The sequence below is a fragment of the Aphelocoma coerulescens genome, chromosome 2, assembly GCF_041296385.1.
Source record: "Aphelocoma coerulescens isolate FSJ_1873_10779 chromosome 2, UR_Acoe_1.0, whole genome shotgun sequence".
NCBI lineage: Eukaryota > Metazoa > Chordata > Aves > Passeriformes > Corvidae > Aphelocoma > Aphelocoma coerulescens.
Genome location: NC_091015.1, coordinates 30,486,560 through 30,503,658, shown reverse-complemented (window position 1 = coordinate 30,503,658; position 17,099 = coordinate 30,486,560). Strand labels below are relative to the sequence as shown.

At 34.5% G+C, this 17,099-nt stretch overlaps 1 protein-coding gene across 2 annotated transcripts in view; it reads left to right on the top strand.

Annotated features, from left to right (window-relative positions):
• Positions 1–17,099, top strand: part of LOC138106396 (diacylglycerol kinase beta) — a 425,706-nt gene that overhangs the window by 51,944 nt on the left and 356,663 nt on the right. Inside the window, exon 8 of one of the 2 annotated variants that reach the window (XM_069006937.1) lies at positions 150–452. The exons of the other annotated variant lie outside the window; for it this stretch is intronic. The gene's annotated coding sequence lies outside the window, so the exon portion shown is untranslated. The remainder of the gene's footprint in view (positions 1–149; positions 453–17,099) is intronic. 2 annotated transcript variants of the gene reach the window in all.

The window sequence follows — 17,099 nt, the reverse complement described above, 5'->3', positions numbered from 1 at the left end:
TGTCGTGGGCCAGTGTCTGTTCATTGTAACAAAGTCGTTCATCACAGCAACTTCTGTGGCAGAATGGTGTAATTTTATCCTGCATGTAATCTGTGGGCAAAGAAGTTACAAAATGTAGTTAAGCACATTAAAGTCTTTATTTGAAACAGGTAAATACTGCTCACTTCTGATCTGGTTCTGCATCCATCCTGCTTCCCATGGGGATTACTGCTGGAAGGTTTCCCGATCCTCTGAGCTGGTATCACATGGAGTAGTCTTCTTGGAGAACTGTAGTTTGTTAAGGAAGCATCCAGTCATTCCAGATGTTAGCTGTGTTGTCTTCACATGCTGCCTTCATGAAGAAAGGGCTGTAGCATCTCCAGTGATTGCTGCATTGGAGTGACTTTGCACTTAATGCATGTCCACTTAATGGGTGCACACACAGAACTTGTTCCAAGCAGACCTTTGCAAAAGTAAGGATCTTGGAAATTACAAGATTATGGGATCTCTCTATCTTGCTGTCTTTTGACAACATTATTTCATGAAATTTCAGTGAAATCCAAAAATAAATTTGTAGGAAAACCTGTTTTGAGATGGGAGTTTTGATTGGAGTAAGACTTACCTGAACTGACAGATGTCTTTCAGAGGGTTCTGAGCTTCCCTCTTCTGCTACAAAAGCAGAGAGAATAATAGTAGGTTGAATGTGTATTAATGAGGCATGTAATACATTCTTTGTGACAGAAGAATGTCAATGTTTAGAGATTAAATAAAATATTAAAAATTGGGCAAAAGGGTGCAGCTAGATTAAGTAAACCAATTAGGGAAAAACCTCTGGTCAGTAAATAAAGTATTTTTCACCTTTGAGAAAGGAAAATACACTGCGAAAGCACCAGGTAAATAATCTTGACTTCAAAGTGAGAGGCTTTAAAGTATCTCAAAAATATGAAGTAGTTAATAAAAACTTGATGGGAGTTTTAAAGTAGAAATTGTTCTTGTATATTCATGACTAAATATCCTTTCAGTTAGAAAGTGGAAAACTAAACCTAATAAAGATTTGTGCTGCCATGGCATGGTCGATATATCTTCTCCAAAACTGTTACGAGATTTCTGCAATATTAGACAAAAAGCCCAGCAACAAAGTGAAAATACAAGTGGGAGATTTGAAGCACAATTCACACAGAAAGAAAGCAACTTTGTCATTGCAGATTATAAGAACCCACAAAGACAAGGTACAGAATCAGATATGGCGCAGATGATCACTTTGATAGAGTTTTCATTTTTTTCTTTGTAAAAATAAGACCTAGGGCTTTCCTGATGTTCTGAGATGCAAATACTTCATGGCATTTCTTTTTGAAGGCTCAGAAATGAAGGTTAAAGGAAATTGAGACATTAATTTGTGAAAAATGGTGTAAAATTTTTACTTGTGCTGTTTCTTTTGGCAATTTCTTGCTCACAAGAAATTGATAAACTTCAAAATGTGTTTGTAAGAGGAAAGTAAAAGGGTAAAAGTAGTATCAGATGGAAGAACTTAAAAGTAAAAATGGTAAAAATATCATTCAGAAATACCCTTATTCAGATATTTGAGAATGAGAATTATGAGATTGCATTGACCCTGATATAAAAAAATGTAATAATTTTGTGTGGTTTTATTAGACTTAAAGAAATTGCTATTTTCCTACAGAAATGATGGTGGTAATGTTGGAAAAAATTTTGAAATTTAAGTAATTATAGGCATATAATTTAAATATGGGCTATAAAATCTGTGAAATACAAAGAGCCTTTAATTTGATGAATTCTGATTGTAAAGCATATGCACAAAAAATTGCAGTAGCTTGTCATAATGTATGGACTCTTAAATAAACATAGGATCTTAATGAAAAAAACATGTCATTGTCAAAATGTCAGGCATCTACAAAGAAAAGTAAAATAAATCTGATTGATTTTTCTTTAGATTATATTTTAACAATGGCTAAAGTTTTGAGGGTTGTTTTGGTTCATAAAATTTATAGAAGGAAGAGCATGTTTGCTTTATTTTATTTTGATTTAGGAGTTTATATTGATAAAATAGCCATTGAGATGAAAAATAGTACTAAAAATAAACCTGAAAGAACCCCTTCCATTCAGAGAAAAAAAAAAACATACAACATCCTCCTTCACAGCTGGTTTTGGAATATCTTCAGGTATTGCTGTCTGCTGACATGAATAGTTAACATCTTGACAGCTTAAACCATGAAGCATGGAAAAATTAAAGTAAGCAAAACTTGAGTGGACTTGAGAAAACAGTGTCTACCATAGGCACTGTTGTCAGATCCAGTTGTTTTCCCTCCTGTGTTTTGCATTGATATTCATTTCATTATGACAACAAAATATGTGGATTGATGTAAACAGCCTGGATTTTGCACTGTGTTCAGTTTGTAAATCTTGCTGATGCTCCAGGCCTGACAGCTAGAAGCTCAACCAGTATGAAACCTGGATATAATAGTAAATGTCCAGCAGTACAAAATATAAAAAAAGAAACACAGAACACCTCCCCTGCCCCAAGTTTTAAGCAAGGGTAAGTGTGAATATATATAGTGATGCTCAGCACATCTAGCTGTTGCAAAGGAATTGAAAGTACTTACTTATTTTTGGTGGCACTGTGATCCAGTTCCAAGCAAGGAAAAAGTGGACTTTGGCACAGAATAGGGTGGCAAGACTATGGCAATATTGTGGGAAGACTGCCTTGAGCCTAGGTGGATTTTAGAGTCTTCTCTTGGGGAAGTTAGTTGTCTTAATGCCAAGCTGCTGTGAAAGATAGAAATTAAACCCTCCTTTTGTATTTTCTTAGCTGAGTGTTGTAAAGTAACTTCACCAAGGCCAGACCATGCTAGGTACCTCCCTAAGGGGCTTAAGTGCATCATGTTTAGATCCTAAACAGCTTTAGGCTGATTCCAATGGAGATAATAAGCTCAAAAAGGCAGTGATATGACTTGAAGTGCTTGAGGACATAACCCTCCTATGGGAAGGTGCAATGGACACAATTGAAATACCAGAAATTCTGTTTAAGAAGATTCTTTCTGGTGAGGGTTGTCAAACACTGGTATGGCTTGACCAGGGAGTTTGTGGAAATCTTCAGAGATAGCCACAACCTCACTGGACACAGCCTTCAGTAACCTGTTGCAGCTTCAGTAGTCCTGTTTGAGCAGGATGTTGGGCTAGATGAGCTCCAGGGATGCCTCTCTGTCTCAGCCACCGTGTACTTGTGGGTTTTGTGTTGTGTTATGCTCCTAGAGTACATACAATTGCAAATTTAACTATGTATAGAAAAAAAGAGTAAGAAACACTTTCTAACAAGAATTTCAGATCTGATGCAGTGCAATGAAAGGTGACATTAAAGGTGAATCAATCACTTGAGACATTTTAATCAAGATATCTGTTCAGAGAGAAATCCTGTAAACTAGAAAAGAGGGGAAAAAAGGGTACAAGAAAAAAGACTATAGAACCTTAGTAATATTTAGAGGTAACTTTAGATGTTTCATTCTTTTTCAAGGCATAGAGGTAATGGTACCTTATTTCAGAAGAGTGTTAATTTCCAGAATGGATGTTGTTGAAGAATTGGAACAAGTCCAATATTTTTATAGAACCTAGACCAGGTAAATATACAATATTCTTGAATATTTCCTAAGGTTTTAAGGTTTTTTTCACAAACAGAGCAAACAAAAGAGATAGATTTGCAATAGTGTTTGTGCATCAATAGCTTTAACAAGTGAATTATTTCATTAAATACAAAGAACTGTGAAAAACAAACTGAAATTAGATTCCCTATTTATCATTGCATAGCACTGCATTCCACTTTTCTCCAAATATTGATGAGAGAAAATTAAAGGGCTCTAAATATAAATACCTTGTGTTAGCCACAGTAATATGCAGCTCTGTAGTCCTGTACTCCATGTGCATCTGAGAGATAAAATGGTATAACAAATGAACAGGATTTTCTGCCCTCTACAAACATGTTTTTAAGCTATTCCCAGGCAGCAATTAATAGTTTGCCCTGAACATGTCTGTGACTTTTTAAAGTTATATGTTGATGTGTATGCATGCATACTCCAAATAAACAAAGATGACATCAGTGTTTCTGACATACAGAGGAGCCTGGATGTACACAGCACTAAATAGATATTGTAATGTAAAAAATGTTTGTCTTCGATTTAAATATGTAATTGAACAGGAAAAATGAAGACTTGAGTCTAAGTCTTTGGAATTTATGATGTCTGTTGCTGATCTCATTGTGGCAAAACCAGATATTTTTCAAGTTGTGTATTTTGGTATAGTGCATCATTCTCTGAATCAAAGGAAGAACTCCCTGAAAAAAATGTTACTTCTTTGCAAAGAAGTATCCCTTAAAAGTGAAAAAAAAATCTAAATCAATCTTGCAGTAGAGAAAATCTGTACATTAAAATTTTTATTCTAGAAACTAAAAGAGTGCTCAAAATAATTTGTCTGTTTATAACAGCTACATGTCCCTGTAAGTATAAGCAGAGTCCAACAAAGAGATTTTCTCAAAAGTTTTGTGTCAAAAAAGAAAAAATGAAGATGTACTGTTCGGCTCACTTTTTGTGCTACCCAAATGTTTCAGATGTAGGTTAGAGGATTGCTGCTTGCCAAACAGGGCTGCTTTTCAGGTTAAGTTTATCGTGTTTCTCCACAAAAGATGACCTCTGCATACCAGTGGTCATTTCAGAATTTATATCAGCCAGCACTTGGTAGTTCAGACAGCAGGCAGGACAATAAACTTGCCTTCTCCCAGATCTTTGGCACCAAGTGGGGTGAGCACACTCTGCAGTGTTGATGCTGCTGGCACTGGAAAATTACACTCCTGGACACTACTGCAAGGAGAAACAGAGAGAAAAGTTGTAACTTTTACTGGTTTTGTGGAGAGGAAGAAATGTTCAAAACAGGTGTGTCATTTTCTTCAATCAGCCTATTTTCTTCATCTGGGTCTCAGAACACAGAAACAGTTGATCTCTGTAACATCTTGCTTTAAGAGCTTTTATATTCCTGCTGATGCTGTATATTTTATCCTCAATGTTAACTTTAGTGTGAGAAATACTAATGGTTAAAATATGTGGGGCAAAAGAGATTTGAACTGGAGAGACAACAAGAAGAGGAGCAAAGCACTTGAGAACAGCTCAAAGGCCAAAAAAAGAGCATCACAGCACCTTGGTTTTAATATTGGCAGGTGCTCTGTCTCACACTGTGTTCTCCCAGCAAAAAAATGTATACTGTTATTCAGAGGTATACCTTGTAAAAGAAAAGGCTGAATCGTATGTTCTGAATAGCACAAACAGCAAGTTATAAAATGAATTCTGTTTGAAATTATACAGGTATAAAACCACTTCAGTCAAAGTGAGAAAATAAGGGCCCCATGTAATAGAAAAGTCAATTTTTGATGGTTCCTGTCACTGGAGTTGCTTTTCAGGGTTGACAGGTCTGATAGACGTTCTATTCTGTCTGCTACCTTGTCAGACAAAATCACTGAAATGGAGGAAAACACTATCAATGGGATACTAATGTTTTCCTTGCTTAAATGAATTTCATGTTTCCTTAATAGCTGTGAAATTCTGTGGCAGTTTGCTATTTGGTGTCCAGTAGCATTCACATCGCCAACTAAGTATTTCTCTCTTCTTATCTAACTGAAGGAAGTTAGACTTTTTTAAAAAATACATTGATTTTGATTGATAGCATCAAAAACATCTTCACAGATTCTTTTGAAAGCTTCCAAAGCTGCTTCAGTATTTGTGTCCAAATGTTATTCCAAAGAGCTAACAAGAATTCATTTGGTAGCATCTACTAGTTAAAAATTGTTTTGACACTCTTGTAGAAAAAACTGGGTTGAATGTTAGCTAACTGTCCATAAACTTCATCGATTGGTAGACATAAGAAACAAGCTTATTTCAGTCCTGAAGAACCTTAATTAAGGTATTTAATTGTGGTATTTAATTGCTTCACCTTTCAAAAGCTAGTATTTTGAGAACTATACATTCTTGATGCATTTCTTTATTTACCCTCGGTTTTGAGAAAGATTTTTTTTTTTTAGTTATTACACAAGCTATTCTTCCCTGTGTTTTTTACAGTATTATGCAGACTATTTTCCATCAGCATTGTAACTGCAGTGTGTGTAGAGAAACATAAAATTAGAGGAGGAAGGAAAATAAATTATGTGTCAATACTGCACTAACTTTGGCTCCAATTATTTTGGGAACTTCTGCTGCACATCCATTTTATGAAATATAATTATACAGCTATGCTTATCATTTGTTAAGTACCAGGGAAGGCTAGAAACTCTACAAGGTGAAAAATGAATGCCAGTTTTGTCCTGTCTGACAAACAGTAGAGTGTGATTGGTTGTTGAGTGCAATTATAGAAGCATTTTTTCTACGTGGCTTCTTTCTTTCTTTCTGTCAAAATTATAGAGGCTTTTAACAGGAGTTTGACTGAGGGTATTGTGTGAAATATGGATGAACTGTGTCATCCCACAGTATAGATCTAATATGTAAATTCTGTTTCAAGAGAGAACAATGGAGAAGACTCCAGTGAGTTGTCTCGCATTTGAAATTCTGGATTAATTGATTCTCTGATCTTTATTTTGATAGTTATTCTTAACCAGCATTACAGCAGTGATTGCAAAGAAAATTACTGTGGGTTTGATACTTTCTGGAATACATATATATATATAAAAGCATTAACTCTCGCTGAGTATATTTTTAAATTAAACAAAAGGACATATTCATATTCTAATTTATTTATATAATTAATGATAATGGGTCATAGAAGGGGATTCTAGCAAAATTACTATCATATCCCTTATCATTAAATAAACAATTGTCTATAAATATTTGCATAGTATATGAGTAATCAAATTAATCCTGACATATAGGTATTTTCCACTGCTGTAAGGAAGTTTTTTGATTACAGGTAGTCAGCTGGCATTCAGAAAAAATAATCTGATATGCTTGTTTCTCATGTTATATTATAATTACTGAAAATTTCAGGGCACAGACAGACCTAAATACTACATAAAGTTCTATGATATTTTGTCTCTTGTTTTCAAACCTGAGCTGTTTACAAATTCAGTAAAAAGGTTATTTATTGCTTAAAACCAGAGTAAAATAATTTCATGTAACTTTGAATTTTTTGTTGTTTTTTAGAAAAAATGGAAACTATTTTCATATGTAGTTGCTCATACTTTTCTTATAATCTTAATTTCAGCATCAGGCTTAAACTATAAAGTTCCTGACTTCTTTAAGCATTTGCAGGATATAGTGTTGTTACAAGTTAAGGTCGTACCTCTTGATAAATTCTTGTAATGAATAGTTACAGAAGGATTTTTATGATCATTTGAGTTCTGTCCTTCCGTCCTTCCTTCCTTTCATCTGTCCTTCTTTCCTTCCATCCTTCCTTCTATCCTGTCTTTTTGAGACTGTAGCCATATTCCCACTATTTATATCACGTGTTAAAAATGTAAGTATTTGGTACATGCCACCATAGCCTCCCTTGTACTCAACCAAGACAAAAATGCAACCTATAAGGACAACTCATACCATCCTGGAAAAGGTTACATGACTCAGCCTCTACCATTGTTTACATCTTGCCACTAACTGTAGAAGAAGGTTTGCAGACAGATTTTGAAGATGCTTATCAACAATATAAACTTACAGTAATGTAGTTTATCTCAAATGCATTAAATGCTATTCCAGTGCATATAAATCTAAATGACTAAACAAATAGGTTAAATAAGCATTTGGACTTTAAGGAAAATTACAAGTGAATGGGCTTCAGGTCTTGCAGACAAGTGATGAAAACAATTTCTAATATGTTGGTATAGTACTTTTTTATATAAATTGGCTGTTTAAACAATGCTTAAAATGTGACAACCCTGTTGTTGTGAGGTTTTCTCATGCCAGTATCAAAGCCTTTTCCATTGGTTTGTAATAACAAATTGAAGGGTTACAAATTTGCCAAAGGCTGCTTTGTTCAAAACTTATTTACACAGGTGAGAACTATCTCACGTGAGCTGTTTGACTCATGTCAGAGGAATCCCTCACACGAGCATGTTCCACCATGTGAAAAATATTGTTTCCCAGTCTTTGAGTGAGAAACCAGGTTGATTTGTTGAAGTGTATGCATCAGTTCTTGGCAATTTGATGATGGTAATATAAATTCCTCTAGACTGTGGTTAGCTTCTGATATATTCTTAGTGTAGAATAGTGTGGAGACCAAAACCCATATAGTTGTTTCTTTTGCACCGAGTGTTCACTCATGTAAGTAATCTACACAAGAAATTTCCAAGGTAGTTTTGAAATCACACCATGACAGGACAGTATTGATATTCTAACTGTTCCATTCTTAATATCTGAAGATCACAAGTTTCTTGAAAAATATTTCACACTTGTAATATTGTTGCTTTTCTTAGGAGACCAGGGCTAGAAAGCCTGTGTCCCATTTCGTAACACCTCCAGCACCTGCTATTATATCTCACTTATGCTATCATTCCTGCCAGGCAGGCAGTGTTGGAAATCATAACGCTGTCCTGCTATCAGGTGGGAGGATCTCAGTTCAACAAACCAATAAATGTATTCTTTATTGGGAGATGACACCACTGAATTAAAAGAGATGAAGACTAAATTGCTAAAATAGAAAGTAATATATATACATATATATACACACATTTAGTCCTGAACTGAGAACAGATGCATGTTTTCCTTGTCACATCACAGTTAGAGCTTAGTGAGACTATTGTAAAGAAACTTATGCCATGATTTGATAATTTCATACAGCTAACCCTTTTCCACCTAAAATTTAGGGATGGTTGGCACTATCCTTAGAGTGGGTTAATTCAATATATGGGGTGAGTCTTAGGCACTCATTTAAAGACACCTATTTTTTTCTGTAAGAAGCTGTGAGCCCATTGAATATGGTGATAATTTCAATAATATGGTGAAATGTAGGAGTGACTTAATTCCAAAACCTATTCTCAGTATTTGAAATAGTGGTGATTTATTTGCAATAGCAGACAAGTGGCAATCTGCAGTCAGTTTTGGGGTGGGAGGGAGATATCAAATCTTCCCACTTTTTATTTTAAGACAGATATAATGCTAATTTAAAGAACTATGCTGAAGATTATGCTGATGATTAGGAATATAATGGAGAATAACTATGAAAGATTATTTTTTCTTTTTGAGGAGATCGTTGTTCTCAGGTGCCTCATTCCATACTTTTACTGGGCAATTAAAAACAGATCCTGCAGCATAATTTATCTTTTGAAGCCTTGGAAGGAATCCAGAACTGAAATCAGTTTACTTCTGTTTCCACTGATGCTGTGACCCATGAATGCTCGGTCCAAGTCTGGAAAGGTTTTCAGAGTTTTTGCTGCCAGTTGCAATTAGGGTATACAAAAGATTATGCCTTCTGGATTTCTTTGTTCTACTGCATAACCTGGCTCCATTTTCATTCATATGGAATTGAGATTGACTGTACCTGGACCTACAACTATTTATCTTGCACTTCACATCTTATCTGTGATTTTTTTTTTCTAGATTAGTTGTAAATTGTAGCATGAATTTACTATTATAAGGTTGATTTTGAAATTGCAGAATTTATTTAGTTCCCCCCCAGTTATTATCCAAAGTCTAACTTGTTATTTAAACAATTAATTTGAAAAATTATGTTGTCAATATACAAAGATAAAAAAATACCTACAATGCAGAAAACCTTTTGGATTTTTTTTACCCGTTTTCTATTTTTTAGGAATATTTAAGTGTGGTAGTTGTATTTACTGACTATGAAAGGTTGCTCATACTAATGGTGACTCACTTAGCATTTTGCTGAGTCTCTGTGATTAGCAAAATACAATAACGGTACAAAATTACTGCAATTTGGGACTTGGATCTATGACACGACTCCACTTTTCTGTTTGCTTTTCTTTGGGGCTGAAAAGGTTAGATTTCTATAAATAGGACATGATCCAATAATCTGTAGAATTGTCTGTCCTTTGCTTTTGAGAGTCTGTGACATTTTCTTTTGATGATACCAAGTTCAATGGCTTTAGAGAAGTACAATTGTGCTGGAAGGAAACGGTTCCCAGACTGATTTCAGCTTCATTCTTCCTTTCCTAATACTTGTAAATTTTTTTATATCATCCTTTCCGAGAGGCAGTTTCCAGAGGGTATATTTTTGCTGGGGTTGGGGGGAAACATTAAATATGATCACACCATACTCTACAATGTGGAAAATGGCATGTTCCATCATGAAGCCTATAGTTATGGCAAGGAATAGGCAGTAAAGATGATAATGAATGGTCTAAAGTGTGTTCCTGGTCCCCATGTGTACTAGCATATCAAATACCAATCCATTTTGACTGATGTAGACAGTTTGGCAGACAGCAAGATGCTCGCACTTGGCAAACTTCTAAATCCATGTTTAGGCATAAAAGTTCTAGTGAAATAATTTTTAGTACTTTTGAGCCTTGCCAGCTGCTTTTGGCGTGAAAATAATTTTTAGTTATTCACTGTTGCTGGAATCATTAATGATGGTAAATGGCAGTGAGTGGGTTGTATCAATTGTAACTTTTTAAAAGTTAAAAAGAAGAAATATGAGAATCTGATCGTGACTTGGAATCACTGCAGTCTTATTTGCCTATTCTAAAAATAACTGTTGCCATGAATAAATGAAAGGTTTTACCATGTTAACATCTGGCCAGAAAGTCAGGAGGTGCTGTTACTTTAGTTCATTTACATACAGAAGAATAATTTTCATTGTAGGCACTGTGATGATTAAGGGAAATTTAATGAATTTATAGGTAAAGGTCAGCTATTAGAGTATGCTAATTCCCCACATTAGAAATACCTCATGTTGCAGGTAATCCACTATCCTGGAATGGCTTAAGGGCAAAATGTCATGGAAGAACAACAAGGCCAAAGTTAGGTTATTTCAGAAAGAGTGGGCTTTTAGATAGAACTTCAAGAAAATGACAATATTTTATCCCTCTTGATTTCACTTTCTCTATCTTTTGTGTAGGAAGACCTCTATAATCAGTGTCATTCAGTAAGTAACTGAAGCAGGAGCACCTCTTATCCTACATCTGAGTTCCTTTACAAGACTTGTAGACTGAGGTTCTTTTTTTTTTGACCAGTGTCCTTTGCTGCGCAAACTTTGAATAAAATATTCCAGAAGAATATAAAATGTTAGTGGAAAATGGAACTTCCTTAAAAAAAAAACATCAATATCAGTTCTGCTTTGGAAAGCAACTTCTTCCACTCTCATGATACCTTAAATGTCTGGTATGTGCTGGCTTATGATGCCTTCCCTATATTTATCTACTTCTGAGACAAGTTGGCATAACTCTTCTTTGCATCTCATTTATTAATACCAATTAAAAGTTACAGGTGTTTAAAATCTGGTATGAAAGCTGAAATTTCCCATACCTGTATAAATAACTGTTGAAAAGACCTGATTGTCCCATATCTTCTCTTTTAATTTCAGTCTGGATCTCAAGGAAACAGCAGAAACAAAACTGCTTCTTCGCCATGAGCAGAGTCTGGTGGTCTTTTCTGTCATTCTTAGAATATATAAAATTAATTTTAACATCACCATGCCTCATCCTGATAACAAGTCTCGAAGATTAAAGCAGTACTTCATAGAATGTACTACTAATTTTCTTTAATTTATTTCATTAAATAAGCATGAATAATAGAATTTGCAGCAGTGTCTTACTGTAGCAGGTGATATGTGTTTATTTTTATAAAAATGAAAATATATTGAATATATATTATTTTAACCAGCATGTTTAGATAAAGCAATTTAAATAATTAAATTATATTTCCCTAATTAAGAAATGACAATTGGTAAGTGCTTTGGCAACATTGCTGTCTCTCACTGCATTTTCTACTAGACAATAAGCTTTTGTTTCTGAATTGTTTTCTCTTCCCTTTTTTAGGTAGTATCAGAAAATCACAAAATTTTCGATTTACTATTACCATTAAAATCAACAGGAGCTTTTTAGAATTTAAGTCACTTCCTCAACTTCCTTTCCAATTACTATAATTATCTTTAAAATTTAATTCAGATACATGTCCATATTCTGTTGTGCTTTACTACTATACTCATTCCATTAGAAGCACTACATTTCCCTAAAGATAATGGGCATTATTTATCTATTGCTATGCATTTGCAGTTTTCTGGTTTACACCTGTTTCAGTGTTTGCTGTTTTCTGGTTTTAACAACAGAGTATTTTCTCCACACTTTTTTATGGCTTTCTGACCGAAATCCATAACTTCACAGGGAGCAAGAAGTAAGGAAAAGAACTCATACAAACATGGATGGTGTAATTAATTTCAAATTATGACTATAATGGTTCCCAAATAAACTGGATTAAAATAGCAGCTTCATCCAGTGTCAATGCTTATAACCAGTTACTGGAACATGTCTTCCATTATCACTACACATGATGATACACATAACTGATGGAATGAATGATAGGCTTCCTCACGTTCCACAGCAGAGGCTGTACATCAAAAATCACTGACTGTTAAGTGTGTATTTATTTTTTCTAATTTCTTTGCCCATGTGAATGAAGAATGAAGTGGCAATAAATAAATAGATAGTGATGGGTAAAGGATATTTTAATAATCCTAATGATAGGGATGCAAGAAACTTTTATTTGTTCTAATTATTTCAACAGCTCTTTAGATGATGCATAAAAATAACCAGTCTTCTAGAAATTTTCTGAAAATTTATTAATTCTGTTGTAAGTGTCTAATTATTTTTGCTAGTGAATCTAATTTCTGATCGATTTGATCCCAAAGACTGGAAACATGACTGTCCTATCTTTCATGAATGTATTTCATGGATTTGTGAAAATAGGCACAGTGATAACTGTGAAAAATATTAGTGAATATTGCATAGAATGATTACTGCATGTGTCCTACATAAATTCTGCTTACATACGTTGCAAACATATACCATTTTTCATTGATTCCTCTTTGAAATTCGTTACCCTCTCTGAATCCCCAACATGTAGATGAAATAGATCTGCTGAAGCTATACTATGCAAAGGATAATAGAAAAGGAAAACTACTGTGTCTATGAATCCATAAATATCAACAATGTATGGAGTTTGTGTGAATTAGCTGCATAATGCACATGGCATTAAAAATGAGTATTATGGATGAAGATACTCATTTGGGAAAATACAGAAAAACCCCAACTTCCTAACAAAATTGGAAGATAACTTCCATTATTCAAATATGTCTTTTGTTTACAGCTTTATTTTGTACAGAATTCCCCGTGGTGCTTCATACCTAGTCAAAAACTGTAACCTTTGTGGCCAACTGTTTTGTAGGTGTTGTTCAACACCTTCAATTTAGTTTGTATACTTCTCCTAACTGAAGATATAGCAGTGCTGTAACTTTTAAATCAATTGGCACAGAACATTGTTGCAGCAAAGAATGCTGTTCTTTCAAATTCTACACACTGTGAGGCAAATACTAGTTCTAATTTTTCAAGCAGTCCAAAGGCAAGAGGATGTCCTTTATTTTTTCCCATAAAAATTTCTGATGTAGCTAAAATTCGTTCAGCACTTGATCTAAACAGGCTGCTTTGACCATGGCAATTGTTGAGACTGAGAGGCACTCATGTCAAATAAGATTAGCCCACATTTCCTATATCAACTGGCTCTGCATGTTTTTGACTCTTAGTGTCTCTGTGGTACATTACCCTCTTTAAATCTGATGCATAGTCATTTGTTCCTCCTCTTGTATTTTTCCCAGCCAGAGATTATTCCTATGTGTGATACTTTGTACTTTATTGAATTGAATCTTTTTCTCTTTTCTTTTTTTTTATTATTTTGGATTACTTTTTCAATTTGTCAAGGTTACTTTCAATTCAAATCCTATTCACCAAAGTGCTTGCAGATGCTTTCAGCTTAGTATTGTCTGCAAATTTAATAAATGTACTCTCTATTCCATCATCCAGGTCCTTAATGAAAATATTGAATAATACTGGATCCAGGACAGGCCCTGTGAAACCCACTCAGCATTTCCTTCCAGCTTGACAGCCAGTAACTGCTCTAATTATAGCTTCACATTCATGGTGCTCTGCAGTTACAATAGTGTAATCCAGATTATTTAATTCTTAGTTTAGTTATGAATATGGTACATAAGACTGGCAAATGCTTTGAAGCAATTAACATGTATTATATCCACTCCTTCCACCTATCAGTAGGGCCTAGTCACAGGGACTAGATGGGATTGACGTTTTCTCTTGCCAAGTGGATATCTGCTCTAAATTGTCTGTAGTCTTTACCCAAAGACAACTATTCCATCATTTCTGTGAGAATTGGACTTAGACTGATTAATTTGTTATTCTCTGGATCCTTCTATTCTATTTTTTCAAATTTAAGCACAGCTGTGTACATCTTTTGATTTTACTGTCCTCCCTATTCTCAGAGGAAAGATAAATGCTAACCTCGTTTCAGTTCATTCCTGAATTGGTTCCAGTAGCCTGTAACTTGCTAATTACTCAGTTGAGCCACCCCTTTTTGAATGAAAACTGGAATAAAAATCTCCAGTAATAAGTTGGTAGCTTCCCTTTTTGCCCTAATCAGGTTTTGACAAATTCTTATTATACTGTATACTTTCCACAAAGAAGTTCTTAGTATGCATCTTTATGTTTAACTGGGTAGAATCTCTTTTTTTTTGTTGTTTTTTTTTTTTTGTTTTGTTAATTCATTCTTTTTTTCAGATACTTTTGCAATTCCTTGTAATAAGTTTATCTCTCACTTGTATGAATTATTTCCCACTCTTTCTAAAACTCCTTGAATTTTTGACCGTGTTTTATTTACCCAACCCCACCAAAATTCTTAATTTTAGGGTTTTTTTAAATCATTCATGTTGTTTTTTCATGCAATGATCTTTAATGCAGAGGGCTGGAGCACCTCTCCTATGACAGCAGCCTAAGAGAGTTTGGGTTTTTCAGCCTGGAGAAGAGAAGGTTCTAGGAAGACCTTAGAACAGGTTTGCAGTACCTGAAAGAGTACTCTCCTGATGGAGAGGGATTTCAAAAGGACATGTAGCAACAGAACAAGGGGGAATGGCCTTGAGATGAAGGACGGTAGGTTTAGATTAGATATTAGGAAGAAATTCTTTAGTATGAGGGTGCTGAAGCACTGGAACAGGAGATTTTTGCCCAGAGTTGTGGATGCCTCATCCCTGGCCGTGTTCAAGGCCAAGTTGGATGGGGCCTGAGCAAGCTGGTCTAGTGAAAGGTGTCTCTGCCCATGGCAGGGGGTTTGGAACTAAGGGATCTTTAAGGTCCCTTCCAACTGAAACTGTTCTATGACTCCATGATTCTATGATATTTTGAAGAAGCTTTCAAGACATCGGTCCTCTTTTATTAAAATAAAAATTAGTATCATAGTCTAGTGATGTGCCCAGAAGTAGAGTAGACCAGTGATTATGTTACAAATGAAGGACTTCAGGTTCAGTGTTATCTGACTGAAGTATTTGAGGCATTTCTGGCACAGCCTCAGTAGGGCTGTGGAGTATGGCTCCATGGTACCCCATAAAACACAAGGAAAGAATATGCAGTGAGAATTTACCTAAATCTGTTCCTGTTCTAGGAGATGGCAAAACCTGCATGAAGTTTACTGGGAAGAAAATTAAATAATTTTGAGTGCCAAAGTATGTATTAACAAATGCATTTGCAAATTATATTTTGTTTTCATCGTTCAGAGAACAGGAAATACAGTTTAATTTAAGAGCTCTTATCTTCAGCCACTAAATGACATATCTTGATTAAAACAACTTGTAATAAATTTGAAAACTTTACTGTCTCTAAAAAATATGGCAAGGAGTGGGAAAAAAACAACAAAAACACCTCCTTGAAACCTCAGGCTAAGTTTAGAGCTTGTGAAAATATGCTGGAATGGCATTTTCTTAAACATTAGGCAGTATTCTTCAGACTTAAGAGCAAAAGAGTCCAAGAAAATCTCAAAAGAGATTTTCTTGAAAAGCATTCTCAAAAAAGTTTTATTTCATTGCCATGTGATAGAGCAATTTCCGATGGAACAAAAAATTCATGTTGAAAGACTGTATGATATAATTAATTATTGGAAGGCTAAGAAATATTTCAATTTTACAGTAGTTTACCAAATCAAGTTTAATCAGAAGAGGGAAGGACCTGAAATTGTATAGGATGTCTTAGTTATCCAAAGGCATCTTTTAATTTTGAAAATTGGGATGAATGGAACCTGAATTTTTTAGGCAAAATCTATGAAACAAGACTTTCGGTTAAATAAGAGGATGGATTTTTGAACTTGCATGATTAGAAGTGTTAAATCGCTTTTTAGTTAGAAGCTGTTTTATCTTAGCTTTAGCCTCAGGAGGAGTAAACTATTATACTTGGGTGTTGCTAGAGGCAATGGTTTCTTCACAGATGGTCAGCTGCTACTTTCTTTTGCTTTATTTTCTTTTGACTCAAGTTAAAGAAATCTAGCTACAAATATCTTGAAGGCACAAGATAACGATGAAATAAATGATGATAGATAAAATCCTCTACTTCCATCTTAGCTTTTTAATTCATAAAAGTATTCAGAAATGCATCAAAAAGAGTTATAAAAAAAGGATTAGAAGTCTCTTAAATTTTTTTAGCTCTGACACATACAGTTTTTATGATGTTTGGCATCAGACAAAAACTGTCATCCTAAACCTCTTAGGAAGCCTGAAGTAGTTCAGGAATTGTTAAAATGAGTAGACTTTTAACATCTGATTTAACTAGTTAAAATCAATCACAAAAGTAGTTGTCAGAACAAATAATTTCAAAGATGCATTAAAAAATCATCTCTGATATTCTCAGATGAAATTTTGGAAAACATGCTTGCTATCCAAGCTGTTTTCAGCTAAGTAATGAGTCACCCGTGAAAATAAAACTCCAATTACTCTGGCAGATTTCTCATTTACAAATGCGTAATAGTAATGCCAAAATCTGTTCCACTGCTCTCAAGTTCAACTTTAGCTATGGAAATGATGTGAAATGATATCCATCAAAATTCTTTTAAGCAGAACATACACTCTGAGTAGTAATG